The following is a 15,462-nucleotide window of genomic DNA, read 5'->3' as shown; positions in this document are numbered from 1 at the left end:
GTTCACAGTTCATTTTGATTCTTGAGTCTTGCTCATAGCTGTCTGCAGGGCCTTTGATTAATTAATCCCTTCATCCCTCTTTCTTTTCCTCGGAACTGGGATCTTAATGAGGTTTGCTGCCAGCGGGAGCTGTGTGAGTGAGGCTGTAACAGCCTGAGAGGCAACTGGATCCATGAGATTAGAGATCCCAAGAGCTGAGCCTGTCACTTGGCGGGAGGAGACACAAAGGTGGGTCTTGACAAGTCAGAGCACGTGTGATCTCCAATAGCAGCTCTCATGCTGCACTCGCCTGGCAAATGAGACCGATTGCCCTGAAAATTGTTTGGAAGAATGGGTCTTATATTTTACGCTTCCACACATTGCTACGATTCAACAGAAATAAATTAATCCAAAGCAAACACTTGTTGGAGTACTTCTAAAACTATACTTGTAAACTGCTTTCAAAGCACATTTTGCTTTATAAAATCAATTAAGTAATTTTAGAATTGCCTGTTTTTGGACGCACATTTTACCCTTCATAATACCTGCACCGGTGCATAACTTTTAACTCACTTTCCGGCTTGAATCTTTCTCTCTCTGAGACTTTTGAAATTCAGTCCTCCGAGGAAATCTCAAGGAGAAGGGCAACATGGTGAAAACAGTAAGAGGCTGGGTGAGATGAACTCTGGCTCTGCCAGTGATTGAGGATTTTCATTCAATCTCTCTTAGCCTCAATTTCCATATCTGCGTCTTGGCAAAAATGACAGCTGCCTCACCTATTGTTACCAAGCTCTTGTAACAATGCTGAGTAGTATATATGAATAATGTGAGTCAGCGTATGAGGTAGGCACTGTTACCTGTTGTAGAGAAGAGGGAACTGAGGCTCAAAGTGCGTAGGTGACTTGCCCAAGGTCACTCACAATAGACCAGACTGAGTTTATGCAATGCCCAACTCCTAGGTCAGGCTTTCCCGACCCCACCCACCAATCTTGACCTCTAATCTCCTAACATCTCAGCTGACTGCGACTCTCTTGGGGTGAGGGCATGGCTTTGGCCTGACCTCCCTCTTGCCCACTCATAAAGCAGCAGCTTCACCACCCAGGTCGAAACTGACCACCAACTGGCTCCTCCCACCACTTCCAGATTAGGTGAAGAACTGTGCAGCTTTCCCGGCACAACCCGGAAGTGTGGGGTAATTAACGCCTTGTGCGGCAAGCTTGGACAATGGGAGGCAGAAGATGGGATGGACCAGTAAACAAGTGCATCTTCCTTCCTCCAGTGATGGACTGTTCCCACAAACAACGGTGCCACCTCGCACCTCCAGAGACATCCTGCGTGGCCATGCAACTGGTGTGCTTTCTTGTGAAGCTGTGACCAGCTCAGTAACTCATCACATTGCATTGCTTCGCCACCTTCCTTTTTTCCATCACTAACATTGCACTAATATTGTATCCCTACCCCATAAAGCCGCTGACGTGATCATACTCTAGATGTGTACTGTCCAATTCAGTAGCCGCTAGCCTCACGCGGTTATTTAAATTAAAATTAATTAAAATTAAACAAAATTAAAAATTCAGTTTCTCAGTCACAGTAGCCACATTTCAAGTCCTCAGTAGCCACACGTGGCTGGTAGCTACAGTACTGGACAGCACAGATATAGAACATTTCCATCATCACAGAAATTTCCATTGGACACTGCTGTCTAAACCTTATCGTAACCAATATTTCACACAGAATTTCTATTTTGATCAGTTACTTTCTCTTATGGGCACCTTCTGTCTTTCCAATTTGCTCTAGGATCCCCCCTTGAATGCTCTGTAACCTCCATTTGGATCTATAGTTATAGGATCCTCCATCTTTCTCACTGCCTTTCCCCTCTTCCCATGTCCTCATCACTCACCTTACCCAGCTTAAATGTTATGATCTCTCACATTATTCTTAATTCCCTTACTCCTCTCTTTACTATATTCATCTGACATGCAGATTGTCTTCTATTTTCCCCTCCAGACCCACCCTGCACCCTGTTCCACCCTAGGAGGGTGACATAAATGGCCTACAGTCATCAATGAACTCTTGTTCTCTGGGTTCCATTTGGCTTCAGCCCATGGCAAACCCGGAAGCTGATCAGAGACAGGGAGGAGAGTGAGGTTAGGATATTTATTCCTCCAGCTCCCTCTCTAAGAAGTCACCATGGGCTGCATCCCTCATTGGAAAGACTCAGCTCCTGAAAGGTCTTCAACTATTCTCTATTAAAAAAAAAAAAAAGAAAAAAGAAAAAGAAAGAGATCTCCTGGATAGCTACTGAGCCCTAACAGACACCTGTGACCCAACCTGCCCATCATGAACCGGGTGTTATATATTCCCAAAATATCAAGATTGCACAGCAGATTTCTTAGAAAGCCTCGTAAGCAGGTCTGGAAGACACAAGGAAATTGCATAAGCAGGTGGCACAGAGCCCCATGCTCCTGCTCCTACTGCTTTGCAGCCTCTTTCTCAATCTACACCAGGGCCCTGTGATTGAGTTCTACAGGGCCAGTGAATAGAGGAAAACACAGGCTAGATTTGTTGATGGATCTTCCTGTTATGCCAGGACCAGCTGGAAGTGGGTGGCTGCTACACTAGCACTCTGCCAAAGGGTGGCCCAGAAAGATAACGGTGAAGGGAAATCCCTATGGGCAGAACTCTGGATGCTGTACCCACTTCACGTGAAAAAAGAGATAGCCTGAGGTACAGAACAATAGTGACACATGGACAGTGACTCAGTTGGCCAGGGACTTGGAAAGATTAGTTTTGGAAAATCAGTGGCAAGATCTCAGTGCTTCTGCCAGTTCTACCTGTTTTCAGGCTCTTGGAACAACTTATCCACCATCATCATGTCCCACACAACATTGCCTAAGAGAAGGGGGTGCCTTTTATGGCAAAAGAAGTGGAGCCATGCCCTCAGCATCTGTGAACGTCGCCGATCTTACCACATGCCCCGTTACACAGAAGTAGTGGTTTAATAGAACAGTGGAGTAGCCTGGTGAAGGCTTAGGCCTGAAAGCAGCTGGGAGACATCACCCTGTGAGGTTGGGCTGCTGATCTGTAAATTGAGGTATACTTTTAACCAGTGACCAATATATCATGTCTTCTTTTCCTTAGCCAGAATGCATGGGCCTGGGAACCAAGGGTTGGAGCTGGGAGTGGTACCTCTCACTATTACACTTGAAGAATTTTGCTTTTTGTCCCTATGACCTTGGCCTCTTTGGATTTAAAGATCCTAGTGGCCAAGGGAGCAATGTGGAGAATGGGGCTACTGTGCTGACCGGGGTCATTGATCCTGATTACCAGGGAGAAACTGGGTTGCTGCTACACAAGGATGGGACAGAACTATATTTGGAGCCCAGAGGAATCACTAGGTGCCTCCTAGTACTCACTCGGCCAATTGTCCTAGTCAACGGGAAACTGTAGCAATGGAATAAAACAAGACCAGTAAGGACTCAAATCCCACAGGAATGAAGGTTTGAGTCACCCTACCAGGTAAAGAACCCCATGAAGCTGAGGTGGTATCAGAGGGTAAGAGAAACATGAAGTGAATGTGGAAGAAAACAGATATGATTACCACTTGCTTAGACCTCATGACCAGTCAAGAAGCAGGGATGGTAATAGCTAGGTTTGATATTAATTGATTATTTTTCCACATCCTTCTCCCCTCATCTTAGCCACCTGATATGAAGAACACTAGTGTTGGCTAAGATTTTGGGTTCCAGGTGGGACTATGACTGAACAAACATTTTCCCATGATAATACGGAAGCTGAAGGACTTCGATGTGTTCTGTAACAGGGAGATCAACTTTCACTTGCACGGAGAGCTAGAGTTGATGCTGAAGGGGAAGGGGGTGGCCCCTGCTGAATCTCTTCTGTTTGCCTCTCCAGAGCCAATCTCCATTCTTCTCTCCCTTGCTCTGTGACCTGAGAGTCTGACCTTTATGGACAACATCGAAGGCTCCTTTTCCTTCTGCCTTGGACTAGGTTCAACTTACGGGGAGCACCTACAAGGAGATCAGAGGGAGGGAGAAGAGTGACGTTGAAAGGTTTATTTCCAGGCTCCCTCTCTGGAGGGGTGCTGCCTAGGTGCTGTTTTAGTTATCTATCACAAAACTTACCGACCTAGTACAACCACCATTTTATTATTTCCCATGATTCTGTGAGTTGACGAAAGATCAGCTGAATGGTTCTTCTGCTGGTGTCACGAGTAGTCTGTCATGAAGCTGCAGGCACATGACTGGGGCTGGAATGTCCAAGATGTCTTCACTCTCATGTCTGGCACCTAGGTGCTGGGAGCAGCAGGGAGGCTGCGCTCAGCTGGAATTCTGGGAAGGTGAGAGTTTTCTCTCTCCCCAAGTAGTCCCAGAGCCTCGGCCTCTCTGCGTGGCCCCTCCAAAAGGTTTTCCATGTGGTCTCTCCAGCAAAGTAGCTGGACCTGTTGACTCAAGGGCTCTCAAAATTGCAAAAGCAGAAGCTGACTGACCTTCTTAAGGTTCAATTGGTGCAGTCATTTCCATCATCTTTTAAATTATCCCTTTATTGAGCCAATCCCACTTTCTCCATGCCTGCACCCAGTTGCACTGTGGCTGGAGAAGAATAAACAACCAGGGAAACTATTCTCATTTAAATTTACCATCACAAACTTCAAGTTGATCCTTGGCATTGCCCCACAGTCCTACCTTTCTCCGGTCGATTCACTCTCCCCTTCTCTCACACACTATTTCAGACCTCTCTCCTCTGCTCCACTCTTACTGTGCACTCGACTCTTAATTCACTGAGAATAGATGTGAATTTCCACAATTTCCCACACAAAAAGCTACCAGCCTTCTGGCCTCGTACAAACCTCCTCACCTGAAGGTCTTTACTCTTGCTATCCTCTCTGCCTAGAATTCTCTTCCCAACCCTTCTCCCTGGATACTCCCTCCCATCACTCTTGACTCTGCTCAAATTTCGCTGCCCTGACAGGCTTTCCAGTCACCCTGTCTACAACAGTCCCCCACTGCCCCCTCAGGGTAAGAGGAAAAAGCACCCTCTTTTCCCCCTTACCCTGTGTTATTCTTTATTCTTCTTTATAGCACTAGTCACTACTGTCCTTATTTATTGTCTCTTTTCACCACTGGAATTTAGTAAGCTTCATGAAGCTGGAAGTTTGTCTGTCTTCTTTACCACTCTATCCATGGCACCTAGACTAGGACCTGGCCCTTAGGTGTTGCCTGTTTGTTGAACGAATGAATAACTAATGTGGCAAGAATTTGAACCTGATTCCAAATTCCGTATTCTACTTGCAGAAAATGGTTAAAAAATGGCATAACATTATTTCATCATAGGGTATTATTATTATTATTATTATTATTCGTTGCTGGTAGCTAGCAGGCGGCTCATACATTGGATCGTCGTCAAAGTTCTGCCTTGAGCTCTCTCACTGTTGTGCAGGAGCTGGTTTGTATCAGCTGACAAGAGCCAACCATGTGCCTCTCTTCCTAGCTCTGCATTTAGCAACTTCATGTTGGTAACTTGAAATCCATCATGATGAGAATATTTACACCACACAAACAGGCAAATACTACAAATCTTGGGTATTTTTCCTCTCAGATACCAGATTGTCGAATATTTATGAGCAAAATCACTGATTCACACCTTTGTGCCACTGTTTTCCCAATAGTCTGTGAAGGAGGAGAAGGTGATGTTTAAGAAGTTAAGGTTCCCCACGTAAGAACCAACTGAAAGATACAAGAATGAGACCAACGGAGATCAAAATGTCAGCTTCATTGGCGATGAGGCTGAACTGAAAAGTGTAACTTGAACAATAGTCACAATTGGGCTCTTTAAATCTCCTTCCAGAATTAAACTTAAATCCCTTCCCTTTTAGGGATAATTCTCATTCCAGGAATTTTCCCACAGGTGTAGTTAGATTGTGAGCACTGGAGACAAGCTGCTCCAAAAGCAAGGGGAGCAGTCACATGTGTTCATTTTTCCAATCTCCCCAGTAGGATTGGTCATTGCTCCTCTCACAAGAAGGAGTAAAGTAGGGAGCAGAGAAGAGATAAGAGCTCTTCCCATGTTGGAGATGTTAGATTTTGGTTGTGCTTTAGTAAGTAATAAGATTTTTTTTTACAATTTTACTGAGGCACAATTGACACACAATAAACTGTCCAAATTAAAAACGTATAACTAAATAAGTTTAAACATAGCTATGTAGCCATAAAACCACCACCTCAATCAGGACAATGAATCCATCCATCACCCCTGAAAGTTTCCTGGCCTCTCTCCTCCTTACCCTGTTCCCAGGTGACCACTAATCTGCTTTCTGTCACTACAGATTAGATTATATTTTCTAGAATTCTATATAAATGAAATTGTTCAAGAAATATTCTTTTTTATTTGGCTTCTTTTATTTGGCATAGTTCTTTTGAAATTCATCTGTTATTGCATGTACCACTAGTTCATTCCTTTTTATTACTGAGTAGTATTACATTGTATGGATATACCATAGTTTGTTTATCTGTTTATCTCTTGATGAACATTTGGGTTGTTTCCAGTTTGGGATTATTAGAAATAAAGCTGCTATGCACATTCATGTACAAGTCTTTGAATGGACACAGGCTTTCCTTTCTCTTAGGCACATATCTAAGAGTGGAATGGCTGGATCACATAGTAGGTGTATGTTTAACTTTTTAAGAAACTGCCAAACTATTTTCCAAAGTGGTTGTACCATTTTACACTCCTATCAGCAGTATATGAGAGTTTCAGCTGTCCTACATCCTCACCAACACTTGCTATGGTCAGTCTTGTTAAATTTAGCCATCCAAATAGATGTGTAGAAGTATCTCATTGTGGTAATAATTTGCATTTCCCTAAGGACTAAGATGTTAATCACCTTTTCAGGTGTTTATTTGATATTGAACATCTTTTTGGTGAAATGTTTTTTCAAATCTTTTGCCCATTTTTTATTGGGTTGTTTTATTATTGAGTTTCAAGAGTTCTTTATATAATTTGGATACAAGAATTTTATCAGATAATATGATTTGCAAATTTTTTTCCCAGTCTGTGTCTCATCTTTTATTTCTCTTAACAGTGTCTTTTGAAGAGAAGTTCTTAATTTTAATGAAGTCTAATTTATCAGATTTTTCTTTTATGGATCATGCTTTTGGTGTCATATCTAGGACCATTTTTGGTCTTATTTTGACTAACCAGAAAGATTTTCTTCTATGTTTTCTTCTACAAGTTTTATAGTTTCTATTTTACATTTAGGTCCATTATCTATTTTGAGTTATTTTTTTGTGTGTGTTATGAGATGTAAGGGACTAAATTCATCTTTTTATCTGTGTATATCCTATTGTCCCAGCACCATTTGTTGAAAAGACTGTCCTTTCTCCACTGAATTGCCTTTGCAACAATCAATTGACTATATATGTGTGGGTCCTGTGGTTATTGCAAAACTAAGGTAACAGGCGACATTTACTAAGGAGGGTAAAAAAGAAGCCAATCTAGGATTTAAAAAATAATAATAATTATGAAAATGAAAGGCATGGGAAAATGTATATTGTGTGGTTTCTTTGTATGGAAAATGCATAGAATACCTCTAGAAGGAAACACAGACATAGAAACTGGCATCTGAATTCTATTTAATTTCTGCCATCAACAGAAAGAAAGCTTGAGAAGAAATTAAGCTCTAAATAAACCAAGAAAGTTAAAATATCATTCCACTAAAGCAAAGGAAAATAATAAATTACCATTTTAAAGTAAAATTTTTAACAAAATTACCATTTTATAAGAAGTATAAAGACTTCAAAAATTGTAATATCTAATGTTGTTCATGTAATACAGAACGATGTCAAATGCTTTAAAGATTATATTAGTAAGAATTTATCCAAAGAAAATCACTTAATATGTATATACAAATTTAACTGTAAGGATGATTATCAGAGTATAATTTTTAGAAGCTTGTACACAGACCAAATAATTGGCAATAGGGAATTGGTTAAATAAATGGCATAAATTTGTTGCTATCTAGTCATTAACCGCGACTCATTTATTCTCATAGAAAGCTGTCCCAGGAAAGCATATTTTGGCTTATATATAAGAAAGAATCTTCTAACAGCTAAAGTTATGCAGCAATGGAATGAGCAGCTTGGGGCATTCTAGCAAGAGCTGTCATGGGTCACACAGCTCTATAGGCAATACGATAGGGCTGGCCAGGAGGGGAAGAAATAGGAGAAACTTGACAGATCATGAAGCTTAGAGAAGTGGTTAAGCCCCAAAAGGTTAGTTACGGTAGAAATCATCAGATAAATACCACAGGTTCAGACTAGTAGGGTATGAGCCATGTTATGTAATTTGAAATTGCCTAGTAGACAAATTTGAAGATTTCAAATAAACAAGTGAAATTAATTTTAACAGTGTATTTTATTTAACCCAATGTATCCAGAATATTATCATTTCAACTTGCAGTCAATACATATATAAACACTAATGAGATATTTTACATTCTTACCATGTCTCCAGAATATATAGCACATTCCACATGAGCCACATTTCAAGCACTCAGTGGCCACAGGTGGCCTGTGGCTACCGTGTTGGGCAACAATGCACTAAAGTCGAAGATGTGATTGTCAGCACTTGTAACACTAGTGATCAGTGTTAGTGAGCTCATAGGTTATTTTTTTCTCTGCCTCTTTTGTGAGACTTGCTAGGCAAGGAAACCCTGGGGTACTCAGATGAAAAGTATACCTGGAAGTAGGTCCAACGGCAGACAGCCACGGAAGTCAGCATCTGAGATAATGTCCCCTGAGTGAGCCCGAGGGGAAGGAAGTCCTGCCCTGGGGAAGAAGTTGGCCTTCACTGTCCTTCCCAACACTGAGTCCCGGAACCGTAGAGTGGGTTTCAGGCCCCTGACCTCACCGTTTCTGTCTGACAGAAATGGCAGATACTCAGTTTCAGCTTATCCCTGTTAATGTCAAGTGCATGATGGCTCACCACGCCTACCACAGACAGAAAGAGAGACAGACAGAAAGACAGACACAAATAGACAAAAGGTGCCTCGGCCGAGCAAAGCTACCAAAACACCAGACAATTGTTTCTGTAGGTAGCTTTTAGTTTGCCTAAATATAACTGATTCTGGGACTATGCATATATCAGAATACATATGCTCTTACGACCTTAGAAGTTCAATTTCTTATTTCTTGACATTTTTATTTTAATGTCAGGGATGTAAGTTGAAGTTGTTCAGCAGAGTCTTGCTGCAACCTCAGAAACACTAGCCTGATGGAAGAAAAAAAGGGTCCAGGAAAGAGCTGAGAAATTTACTCTGTGACATGTTTCCCGGGACAGAAGCCAGGAGGTTCACGCTCATGCACCCTGGCTGGTGCTCAGATCTAAGAAGGTGCAGCCCTGTTGGCGGTGGTGTGGGGAAGTGGCAGCAAAAATGCAGACACTTGCTATGTGGACTGAGGGTATCGTGACGATGAGTTGCTAATCTGTGAAGCAATTCCTAAATCTTGGCTTGCCTAACAGTCACATGGGGATCTTGTTTAAAATGCATAATTCTCATCTCTACCTTCAGAGATTTTAATGCAGCTGGTCCAGGGCTGGACTCCCAGAGTCTGGATGTATAGCATCCCAGAAGGTTCTAATGCAGCCGTTCCCTGGAGAAGTATTGGTATTCTAGCAACCGTTCCAGGCACAAGGATCAGGATCTGGTCCCTTGCTCACCAGGAGCGCTAGGATAGATGTCAGGGCCCCAAGGGGAGCCCGCCTGTGAGGAATTGGCATCTTAAACATGAACTGAGGCAGACACCTAGTCATACTGTGTGAGCTGGAAAGAGGAGGTAGACGAAAGGCGAGAGGATTCCAGAGCGCCAGCTACCTGGACCCAAGCTCAAAAAATGTGAGACTCCTCGCAGACTTTCCCTCTCCCCGCAGGACTGACAGCCATCTCTCCAGAGGCGTGTTGTTTTCCTACGAAATGAGCCGACACCAGACTTGGCAGTTCCATCAAGTTAGCTTATTAGTGCTTCCGCTCTAAGCTTGCCTGGAGTCCATATTACCAACGCGGAATCTCATAACCGCTACTTGGGAGATCAGAGTTAGCTGTAAAAGTAATCATCCAGAAGAAGGGTAACATGGGACTCAAAAGGCAAAAACTGGATCCTTTGGTGTGAGAGGTTGTAAACGAAGCCTTTGGAAGGCGAGTGACGCCTCACTCGGGATAAGGCACAAGAGGGCGCCAGAGCATCCTCCTCCAAAAGAAGTTTCTGTTGAACAAAACCCGTTAGGCTTCAATTAAACAAAACATTTGCCCGAAGCGACAGTCTCCACCGAAGTAACCCCAAAGACAGAACAGAGTGGACGGGCGGCCCCTGAAAAAGTCTTCTGAGGCATGCAGTTTGGGTTGACGACATCAGTTTTATGTTAAAAATGGATGTGATTTTCCACCGCGTCTCCTAATGCATCCTGGTTCGTTTTACTCCAGCACACAATGTTTTACCTTTCCCGGGCCCGGGTAAACAGGGTGCTCCCGAGGGCGCCCTGTTCGTCTCCCGCACCCGCTGGCTCTGCCCCGCGCTCCTGCCTTCCTGCTGCGGGGACTCTCGCCGGAGCGCCCATCGGCGCCAGTCACGACCCACCTGCTGAGGTCATATAGAAGCCCTGACTCTGGACTTGGAACCCCGTGCTGTCGGGGCTGATGACCTCGGAGAGCCCCTATTCCACTGGCCTCGTTGTGCACAGGCAAACTGAGGCTCAGAGGGGCACTGGGACCTGTTGAGAGTCACACATCAGGTTAGTCTTGAGATCGAGGTGAAACTATTTTTTCAAACCCATGAACTGGCACTGGCGTCCCCAACAGGAAAGGGGCACGGTCCACTGATGGTCTAAAGGCTAAACAAGGATAGGAAAGCGTGTGAAACTCAGGAAATAAGGTTCAAAGTGCAAAAACCCAGCCTCGTGCGGGAGGGGGCGGGGAGGCGGCTCAGAGCAATATTCCTGCAGAATTCCCGGGTGGTGCTGCCACCCTGTGTTCAACTAGGAAATTAAACTCAAACTTCGCCAATAAAGCTAGCTTTTCCATTAAAATGTTTTGTAAAAGAGCTAGCACTTTCTTTATTTCTACCAGGATATTTTTTCCCAATGCATCTGCTTGGTATTTCCAAGCTCCGTGACCATCATTAGAGAAATACGAAGGGACAATTATAAAGAGACATGAAAACTTCACAACTGATTACTGTGAAACTTCAGTTTCTTCTGGGGCTGGTGCCGTGGCTAGTGGTTAAGTTCAGCGCACTCCGCTTCGGCAACCCTGGTTCGCGGTTCGGATCTCCGACGGGAACATACACCACTCAGCCATGTTGTGGCCGGGGACCCACAGATGAAGCAGAGGAAGATTGGCACAGATGTTAGCTCAGGGCCGGTCTTCCTCATGCAAAAAGAAAGGGGAAGACTGGCAACAGATGTTAGCTCAGGGCGAGTCTTCCTCAGGAAAGAAAAGAAGAACTTCAATTTCTTCTAGACTCAGGCTTCATGAGTGTGAAAGATCTGCGGATCTGGAATATTTTATAATATGCATCTGCTATGTAATCATTAACTCACAAAACACTCTGTTTTAAAATAATAGTAAACATTTGAGTATTTACTATATGCTGTATCCCTATTTTATGTGGATAAAGCATTTTATGGCTAAAGTACTTTGTGGATAATAAAGTGTCTGTCCTTTATGTGGATTAATTTATTTAATCCTCACTATAACTCCCCAAAGTAGGTGCCATTATTATCCCCATTTTACGTATAAAGAAACTGAGGCATGGGGATGTTGAGTAATTTTCCCAAGGTCACACAGCAAACGGATGGTGAATTGGGAGCCCATGCCATGGAGTCCGTTCCAGAAGCCTGTGCTCTTAACCACAAGGTCAGTGGTTCTCGAAGTGTGGCCCCCAGACCAGCAGCACCATCATTACCTGGAAATTTGATAAAGCTGCAAGTTCTCGGGCCCCACTCCAGACCTTTTGAATCAGAAACTGGGGGGATGGGAACCAGGAGAGTTTTGACCAGCCCTACAGTGGTTTGACAGCACTAACCTAGGCCACGGTACCTCCAATTGTTAGAGTATTTAAATAAAAGCAACTCTGGGCCTAGCCCTACCCTGGAGATGAGAATGGTACACTGTCATTTATGTTACTTCATGTCATTATGGCAAAGTCAAAAGACACTGTCCGGGACTTAAGGGAAAATATACTTTGGAACATAATGCTTATATAATTAAGACCCTGAAAAAATTCCGCTGTGCTTCCCAAACTCATCAAAAACCCTGGTGACTGTCAGGGATCCTCGGCTCATCACAACTGAGTTTTGATTGGGGTGACAACCCACCGCTGGGGAGAAGAGGCCCAAGGACAGAGGGTCTGGATGGTTCTGAAGAGAAGCAAAGGACCCAGACCTGGGTGGGTCTGGCAGAAGGAATAATTCCACCTTTGCTCTAAACCAAAACTCAAAATAAATACTAAAGACAAGAAATTCCCTGGGCAGGAGTTTTGTTTTGTTTTCCCCTCAGCTTTTTGAAAGCCAGAGAAAGAATGTTGGGGCTTGCCCAGAAAAAATAGGGCATCCTATCCCAGGTGTGTGGCTTGAGATTCTAACAATTTAGTTAAACTGGAACTACATTTCCCAGAATTCCCTCTCTTGCATGGTTCCGGGTTGGCATGGGCTACAGGAGAGCGCTGGTGTGGAATTTGGAAGGTGGAAGTGAAAGAGCTGCCATGTTCCTTCTATGTAGACTGGTGCAGGGCGTGAGGCTCTGTCACAGCTCCTGCTCCTGGTGGCCTTGTCTGCTGGCTCACCTTGTTGGTGTGGGCAGCCGCTGGGTCACTGCTCCTCCAGCCCCGACTGGAGCCTCTTTCAGCTTCTTTAGGATACCGACTTCCTTGAATTTGGAGACTTTTGATTCCAATCTGTCCTTTGGTTCCAGCTTCGTGCTCGTGGCTTCCAGTTTGTCTTTGCTGTCCCCCATCTTCACTTCCAGATTACCTGCCCTACACACTTCAGGCTGCAGGACCAGCAGTACATAGACTGTTTAACCAGCTCCCCAAATTATTTAGTGACTATAAGTCCCTATTTTATATTGCTCCTAGTGGTGCTGTTTCTTCTCTGATTGAACCCTAACAGATACACTGGAACAGAGAGAGGACACTCCATCTAAGAACAGACAATGGACAAGCCAAGAGGGATCCAGGAACTAAGCCTGAAGGAGAAAAAAAACGTGCTGGAGACTCAAGATGTTCTGGCTGAGAAAACCAGGGGCTGTTAGGGTGACCCACTCTTCAGGGGAAGAAAGATCAACCAAACTGTGGTGACTTTTTGTGCCATCCTCAACGCAGGGTCACACAAGCACCATCAATTTCAAGGATGGATGTTAACAAGCCTGCCTGGTCTGAGCTCAGCCCCTCCACTTACCAGCTGGGGGACCTTGAGCAAGTCACTTACTGGGTCTTTGCTTCAGTTCACTCATACGTAAAATGGAGATGAAATTGTACCTACCTCATTGGTTGCTGGGAGGGTTACAGGAGTTAATACTGTAAATATCTGTAGAGGATTATCCTCGGCACATAGTACTAAGTTTCTTCTGTTTACTTGTAGGAAACATTCGTATTTACAGGTAACTCAGGTCTTACCTATGTCTCTGGAGTGTACCTCTCCCCTACCACCCCCACCATCTGCCCTAGGAATTCCCCTTGCCCATCTTGCAAGCACTCTCCTTCTCATCTCCCTCACTTAAAACCCCACTGTCAGCTCTTATAGAGGGAGTCATTTGAGAAGCACACCAACCCTCCTCTGGGTCTTCTCTCCCCTGACCTCGCCTTCTAGAAACCAATTATCAGCACCTTGAATTCAAAGTTCAAATGATCCTCCTGTGAGGTCTGAGCGGCTATGATGGGGGATGTGAGGGAGGCAGCACTGGGAGCCTTTTCTTGCCCTTATCACTAACTTATTGAGCATCTGCTGTATGCCATGCAGTCCACCAGGCACATTCCATATAATGCTTCACTCAGTCTTCCAACAACATGTTGGGTGATACCATCTTTGTTTCACAGGAGATGTAGTTGAAGCTAAGAGAAGTTAGGTAATTGCTCAAGATCACATGGCCAAAGAGTCGTGGGATCAGAATAGGAAACCGGTCCACGTGGGATGCACAGCCCTAGCCAGCACTTTCCCCTCCAAATCCTGCCCTTCAACTCCCTAGTCATTGTCAGAAAATCTTGAAAGGCATGTGCACTGCTTTAGGGACAGGAGAGAAGGGGAAAAGAGATGAGGCTGAGTTCTGTGGGGGCTAAGGAGCAGAGAAGCAGAGAAGTGTGAGAAGCGTCCAGAGGAATATGTCCGTAATTGTTTTTCTTCTGTAGCTTTCTCTTCCTTCATCCCCTGTTTTGACCTTGGTCAAAAGCCACCAAGTTCAGACAGCGCAAAAACAATTGTCGAGGACAACAAGAAGGGCAGGTGGTTCATCCCAACCACCTAGAAGGTAGGCACTGTTATCTCCATTTCAGGTGGGGGTGCACTGAGGCGAGGAGGTGTGCCTTGCTGTTTCCTAACTGGGTGTCCCCTCTGGATTACAGGTTTTAGACCTCTCTCAAACTTTCTCCACTGATGAGGCGGAACCACAGAAACCACGTGGAAAACACTTCGAGTATTTTGAATGACTATTTTCTCAATTCTCCCAGGATGCTACGTAACTAATGACTATTTTCTCAATTCTCCCAGGATGCTACGTAACTAGTCCCATGCTGGATACATAGGAGCGAAGTTGAAATTCATTACATACATATGTCTTAGGACAACAAGATTGGATTCTGTCAGAAAAGAGTCTATTTACTTAAGAATAGCACAATGTATATCATAATAAACTCCTGTAAACACATCACTCATCTTCAACAGCTAGCAACAATTTGTCAATTTTGTTTCATCTTTTCCTTGAGACATCATGAATGTCACCCATAAATACATGAATATACATCTCTTCCTGGAAAGACCTTTTAAAACATCATCATTATTCCATTATTGCACCTCACAAAAAATAATAAATTCCTAACATCTAAAACAGTAAACTAATGTCAATAGGATTTGCAATAAATTAATAACATGAGATACCCTAATCATATTCAAATTTCCTTATTCTCCCAAAAATGGTTTTTTAGAGGTTTTTTATGTGGCCGGCTTAGCCACAAATAAAGGCAAAGAATCTGGTTATGACACACATGATGTCTGTCCTCCTCTTCCTCGCTTTATTCATTCAACAAATATCTATTGATTGCCTACGGTGTGCCTGGCCCTGAATAAGGGCTATTATTAAAAGCCTCAGGTCCTGTCCTTGAGAACTGATATGTCACCTGCTCGCTTCCCTGGCTTGGACCTGCACTCCCACCCCCAGTTTTCATTTTTTTTCCCTAAGAACTTTCTTTAGGAGTTAGT

General features: G+C 43.8%; 2 long non-coding RNA genes across 3 annotated transcripts; one reads left to right on the top strand and one right to left on the bottom strand.

Annotated features, from left to right (window-relative positions):
- Positions 1-3,618: 3,618 nt before the first annotated feature.
- LOC139083101 (uncharacterized) lies at positions 3,619-5,249 on the bottom strand. 2 transcript variants are annotated; one of them, XR_011539670.1, is made up of 3 exons: positions 5,053-5,249; positions 4,125-4,295; positions 3,619-4,010 (listed from the first exon to the last, which is right to left on the bottom strand). It is a non-coding gene; the product is annotated as an uncharacterized lncRNA (long non-coding RNA). The 2 variants fall into 2 exon arrangements; XR_011539669.1 differs by having other exon boundaries at positions 4,129-4,295.
- Positions 5,250-12,746: 7,497 nt separating this feature from the next.
- On the top strand, positions 12,747-15,247 carry LOC139082761 (uncharacterized). Its single transcript, XR_011538969.1, has 3 exons — positions 12,747-13,651; positions 14,397-14,515; positions 14,610-15,247. It is a non-coding gene; the product is annotated as an uncharacterized lncRNA (long non-coding RNA).
- The last annotated feature ends 215 nt before the right edge of the window (positions 15,248-15,462 follow it).

This window comes from Equus przewalskii, chromosome 4, assembly GCF_037783145.1.
Source record: "Equus przewalskii isolate Varuska chromosome 4, EquPr2, whole genome shotgun sequence".
NCBI classification, from domain to species: Eukaryota; Metazoa; Chordata; class Mammalia; order Perissodactyla; family Equidae; genus Equus; species Equus przewalskii.
This window is presented reverse-complemented; position numbering and strand designations above follow the sequence as displayed.